At 42.0% G+C, this 6562-nt stretch overlaps 1 non-coding gene across 1 annotated transcript; it reads left to right on the forward strand.

The window, feature by feature from the left end:
- Positions 1 to 6087: 6087 nt before the first annotated feature.
- TRNAG-CCC lies at positions 6088 to 6160 on the forward strand. Its single transcript has one exon. It is a non-coding gene; the product is annotated as a tRNA-Gly (tRNA).
- The last annotated feature ends 402 nt before the right edge of the window (positions 6161 to 6562 follow it).

Here is a 6562-nt window from a genome sequence, read left to right on the forward strand (position 1 = left end):
TATTGGTTATCTCTAGACTCGAGAATAGCTAACTTCAGGCGAAGCCGGGTGTCATTATGGCAACACAATATTTTAAGAGAAACCTCCCTTTAAATTTGTATAGAGAAGGAAAAAATATTGCTAGTTTGTTTCCTCCTGCCGCTTAAGAGAGATAAAAATGTCTGACACTTGCAGGCTATTTCCTCTATTTGGAGACCCCTGGCCTTCCTGCCTGTTACCCTCTCAGTTGAACCGCATCACCAACTCAATGGACATGAGTTTAAGCAAACTCTGGGAGATAGTGAAGGACAGGGAAGCCTGGCATGCTGCAGTCCACAGGGTCGCAAAGAGTAAGACAGGACTGAGTGACTGAACAACAAAACAAATCCCTTTACACAGAATCTGTTTAAGCCTTGGGTCTTTCTGGGACTCTCTCAGTTAGACTGTGCCTTCAGACATCAGGGTGGGAGTTTGTCCTGTGACTTCAGTTCTCTGATGGGCCCCAGAAAAGACATTGGTTTTCAGTTTTTTCAGCTTTTCTTCTTGTTGGAGAGAGAGAAGTTCTGACTTCTAAGCACTTTACATGTCAGATCTGAATCCAGAAGTTGCCTGAAAACTTTTATGTCTTCTACTTCTCCCATCGTGCTCATATTTTCTCCTTCATTTTGAATATACAGGGAATATATAATAGCTGACTTAATGTTCTCATATGCAAATACTTTCCTATCTGTCATTTCTAATACAATTTCAATTGGATGGGTGTTTTTTTTTTTTTTTTCATGCTTATGGATCTTATCTTCTTGTTGTTTGCATGCCTGGTAATTTTTAATTGGATGCCAGACACCAGTGACTTTATGTTTATTGAACACTGGAGTATCTTGCATTCCTTTAAGTGGCTTTGGGCTTTGTTTTGTCATGCTTCTAAGTCACTTGGGATCAGTTTAAATTGTCTGAGGCTTCTTTTCTTCTTTATTTTTTAAATCTTTTAAATGGCTTTATCAAGATAAAATTTACATACCGTTAAGTTCACCCACTGAAAGTATAGTTTCTTGCGTTTTTAGTATATTTACAGAGTTATGCAATCATAGCTGTAATCTACAGTTGGAAAATTTTCACTACCCCAAAATGTACCCAATAGCTACCACTCTCCGTACCCCCCATGCTCCTGCCCATCTCTTATGATTCCAGGCAAATATTAATCTACTCTCTGTCTCTATAGATTTGTTGAGACTTGCTTTAAGCTTTGCTATGATGGGTCCACAGCAGTTAATTTATTCCCATTACCAAGGCAAGATCCATCAGAAGACCAGCCGATGCATCACACTCGGGCTAGTGGGAATGGAAAATATTCCCAGTCCTCGGTGAGCTTTGGGAATTGTTTGAAAACTGCTGTTTCTGGTGGTTCGTTCTCCCTGCTGACAGTTTCTCCTCATGTACGCAGGGCTCAGTATTCAGACAGACTCAAAGGAGCCCTTCTGTTGATACTAACTTGCCCTCTCTCTCTTTCTCTTCCCCCTCTAATGTCTCTCCTCCATATTCTGCCTTATAAATCTCACTTGCCTCAGCCTCCTTGATTTCCATTCTTTGTCTCCTCACCTAAGCAAACTGCTGGGCCCTGGGTTCCCCTCCCTGGTCTGCAGCCGTAAAACTCCCTGTGGCACTGAGCTGGGGCAGTCGTATGGCTCCCTTCATTTACTTCCCTTCTTTCCAGTATCGCAGTCCCATGCTGCCTGTTGCCCGTGTCTGAAAATAGCTCTCTCCTGTATTTTGTCGAGTTCTCTAGTTGTTTAAGTTGGGAGTTTAAATTCAGTCTGTTACTTCACCATGGCCAGTAAGCCCTTCCATATTATCTTGAAGCAAATCTCTAACACCACATTTCTTCCATAAATATTTCAGTATGTTTCTCCAAAAGATAAGGAGTCATTTTTAGCCATAACTACAGTTTCTAGCCAATTATTAACTCTAGGGAAAACAAAAAGTTACACAGAAAAAGGAAATGCAATTAAAATTCACTACATGGCTCAACTTCAAATGAAATGTTATTAATAAAAATGCTGAGTATTTAGTGAAAATTGTGTTTTAATTGCATCAGATAACCGGAAAGGAAGGCTATGTATGTTTATCTCTGTATGTGTGTTTACATGTGTGTGTGTCTAAGAGAGCTAAATTCTCATCTGCTATACTAAAAGGTCAATATACACTATGAATAACACAGCACTGAGAAGTTGCAGTATGTTCCTAAGAATATAAAGGTTGATGCCACAAGAAGCAGCTAAGTTACTGAGAATAGTCTCCCCTGGAAAAGAAGAAATTAGAGGTAAGAGGACCATAGGGGGCTGCAAGGGACTGCCATTTAAGCTTAAACAGAAAAAAGTTAGAAAAACAGAAATACTAAAATTTGAACATAAGTCAAGGAACTTAAAAATAGGACAATAAAAGAGCAAGGAAATGAGGTTCTTATATAAGTTCTGGTTCTTGAAGAAGATCAATGAAATTGCTATACATGTAGTTATGTTAATCAAGGGACAGAAAAAGAATAAGCTATTATGAATCAGAAATGAAAGTATGGTCATCACAACTATTCTCATGGATATTAAAAGGAAGACAAACAAGTATTTTCTAAAACTTCATGCTGCATATATGATAACTTATATGAAATGGACCAGTTTCTGGATAGACACACAGTACCAAAACTCACACAAGAAGTAAAAGACTATATAAATTGGTTTATATCTATTAACGTCCTTGAATCAATAATTACTTGCCTTCCAAAACAGAAGGCACTAGATCCAGATCGACTCACTGGAAACTGTTTCATATGATTATTGTTATTCAAGGAAGTTCAGTTCAGTTCAGTCGCTCAGTCATGTCCGACTCTTTGTGATCCCATGAATCACAGCATGCCAGGCCTCCCTGTCCATCACCAACTCCCGGAGTTCATCCAAACTCATGTGCATCGAGTTGGTGATGCCACTCAGCCATCTCATTCTCTGTTGTCCCCTTCTGCTCCTGCCCCCATGTTTTCCAATGAGTCAACTCTTCACATCAGGTGGCCAAAGTATTGAAGTTTCAGCCTCAGCATCAGTCCTTCCAATGAACACCCAGGAGTGATCTCCTTTAGGATGGACTGGCTGGATCTCCTTGTGTCCAAGGGACTTGTAAGAGTCTTCTCCCACACCACAGTTCAAAACCATCAATTCTTCTGTGCTCAGCTTTCTTCACAGTCCAACTCTCACATCTATACATGACACTGGAAAAACCATAGCCTTGACTAGATGGACCTTTATTGGCAAAGTAATATCTCTGCTTTTGAATATGCTATCTAGGTTGGTCATAAGTTTCCTTCCAAGGAGTAAGTGTCTTTTAATGTCGTGGCTGCAATCACCATCTGCAGTAATTTTGGAGCTCAAAAAAATAGTCTGACTCTGTTTCCACTGTTTCCCCATCTATTTGCCATGAAGTGATGGGACCAGTTGCCATGATCTTAGTTTTCTGAATGTTGAGCTTTAAGCCAACTTTTTCACTCTCCTCTTTCAAGGAAGAAGTGATATCAATTCTCTATAATCATTTCTGGACAGTACAAGCAGTGGAACCACTTCCTAAATCGTTCCACGAGATCACCATTACCTTAATACCAAAACCAGATAAAGCTACTATAAGAAAGGAAAACAAGTTAGGTGGCTTCTTTTGAGCCACATGGTAAATGGCAGATCCAGAATGGAAATCCAGATGCACTTTCTTCTTTGTGTCTCATTACCACTCAATGGCTCCTTGGGAAGTAAAGACTTCCTTTATAGACACAGATAGGAAGGCTATTAGAGGACAGTTCATGGAGGTCTTGTAAGTAATGAAAAGGTTTTGGAAGTCTTTCAGCAAGGGAGTGACTTAGATATGGCTACCATAGAACAGACTGGTTGCAGCCAACCCAGAGCAGAGGCTGCTGGCACCATCTGGGAGAGACAGGACCTAAGCAGGAAGGGAGAGGTCGGGGCGGGCATAAGTTTTACCACTGTACTACGGCAGTAGTGCAATCAGCAAGATTTGGTCATCATGTTTGGGGGACTGAGAAACAGGAAGATGTCTAGGATAATTGTAAGTTTCCGGCTTGGTCCCATCCATTCAGAGAGGGGACGTCTGTAGTGGAACAGGTTTTCTAGGAAGCCAAATTGTTCAGGGTTGGACAAGCATCTGTGACAAAAGGGTCTGGAGCCCAAGAAGAAGTCCAGTCTGGAGGTAAAGATTTGGAGTCATAAGCTTCAAGCTGTTCCCAAATACCCCGTCAGGTTGTATCTCACTCCCAAACTCCCACAGCAAGGCCTTCATGTGCGTGTGTGCGTGCTCAGTCATGTCCAACTCTCTGTGATCCCATGGACTGTAGCCCACTAGGCTCCTCTGTCCATGAAATTTACCAGGCAAGAACACTGGAGTGGGTTGCCATTTCCTTCTCTGATGCATGAAAGTGAAAAGTGAAAGTGAAGGCACTTAGTCATGTCTGACTCTTCTCGACCCCATGGACTGTAGTCCACCAGGCTCCTCCGTCCACGGGATTTTCCAGGCAAGAGTACTGGAGTGGGCTGCCACTGCCTCCTCCAGATGGACTCTGCATATAAGTTAAATAAGCCGGGTGACAAAATATAGCCTTGACGCACTCCTTTCCCAATCTGGAACCAGTCTGTTGTTCTATGTCCAGTTCTAACATTGCTTCTTGACCTGCATACAGATTTCTCAGGAGGCAGGTCAGGTGGCCTGGTATTCCCATCTCTTGAAGAATTTTCCACAGTTTGTTGTGATCCACACAGTCAAAGGCTTTGGCATAGTCAATAAAGCAGATGTTTTTCTGGAACTCTCTTGCTTTTTCAATGATCCAACATATGTTGGCAATTGGATCTCCGGTTCCTCTGCCTTTTCTAAATCCAGCTTGAACATCTGGAAGTTCACAGTTCACGTACTGTTGAAGCCTGGCTCTCATGGAAGCCTCTCATGGATAGCCTTCCATGTATTGTGGCAGGTGCAGCCTTTCTGGAAGGGTCACTGTCTATTTATCTAGGGTGGAAACAGTAATAAAAAGGAAACATAAAACTCAATTTTGTGAATATGTAAAAATAGAATAGATAAGCTGCACTATTGCACACCAACATTTTACTGTACGCTAACATTTTATATGATATGTGATATCTTCACTCTTTGTGACATCCTTACCCTAAGGTAGGTATTAGGGCTTCTGCTTTCCAGATAAAGAGACTAAAAAGGTTCAGAGTGGTCAAGTGACTTGCTCAAAAGTTGTAGAGCCAAGATTTAAACCTGACCTACCTGATTTCAGAAGCACAAGCTTTCCCATCATGTCTTCATGTTTCTCATGCAGCGAGTTTAGAGAACTTAAACCAATAGTTAGTCTTTCTCTATTAATGTAGGGAGTTATTATTAGGTTCAAATGTTGGATTTTGAACAGTTTGAGCACCTCCTGTTGTTGCTAATAGCTTATTCATTCAGCCTTCAGCCCATAATTTTGAGATATTTTTTCAAATCTTTGTGTGCAATCTAGTTTCAGTCATGCATAATTCCAGCTGAGTGCTAGAATCAGGAAATTATTAGAAAAGCAAACAGATCACCTTCAAAGAATACAGAAGGACATAGATTGGCAGGCCCACGCCACCACCAAGCGCCTCACAGATCTGGTTTCATCTAATTCTTATAATCTCATTATCCCTTTGTTGATTAAGGAAATGAGGTTCAGAAAGGTCAGGTGACTTGCCCAGGACACACAGCTCACAGGCAATAGAGCAGGATCGGACTGTGTTGGCTTATACCAAAGACCATGCCTTTTCCAGTCCACTACGCTGTGTGTGAAACTCACTGCCCTTTCTCTCCTCTCTGCTCCCCTGACCTTCTGATGGGAGAACTGATCCCAGTCACTGTTCTCTCCTTCATTGGAACAGCTTACTTGTGCATATCCACTATAGCAGTGATGTGCTCAACTGGCAGCCACTATAATGGTCCACAGAGGTCCCTGGAAGAAGTGCCAACCCCCAGTAAAGGTCCCTGATCACCATGCTGCATGGTACCCATGGGAAAGGAAAACTGCAAATAAGACTTGACCTTCACAGGGACTCCCTGGTGGTCCAGTGGCTAAGACTCTGCACTCCCAATGCAGGGGACCCTGGTTCAATCCCTGGTCAGGGAACTAGAGCCGACATGCTGTAACTAAGAGTTCACATGCTGCAAGGAAGATCCTGCCTGCTGCAACTAAGACCTGGCAAAGCCAAATACATAAATAATTTTTTAAAAAGAGAGAGAGACTCAGCCTTCAGGTTGCCAAAGGCAATGCAGAGTCTCCTGGCAGGTAAGGTCTGAAAGTTAGGAGACTTGGGTTCAAAGTGAGGATTCCTCCTTTACAGGTGGTGTGATTGCCAGAAACCTGAAATTTTCTGACTCTCAGCTTACTTGGGTGTAAAATGGGAGTAATTATCCCCACCTGCTGGGTATCATCAAGGATTAATAAGTGGATTCAAGTAGCTGGAAGGGTCTATTAATAGAAGTGATTCTCTTGTAATAGATGCTTCATCATTGGGATCCCTTTTCTTCT

The sequence above is a fragment of the Bison bison genome, unplaced genomic scaffold (assembly GCF_000754665.1).
Source record: "Bison bison bison isolate TAMUID 2011002044 unplaced genomic scaffold, Bison_UMD1.0 scf7180017864255, whole genome shotgun sequence".
Taxonomy (NCBI): domain Eukaryota; kingdom Metazoa; phylum Chordata; class Mammalia; order Artiodactyla; family Bovidae; genus Bison; species Bison bison.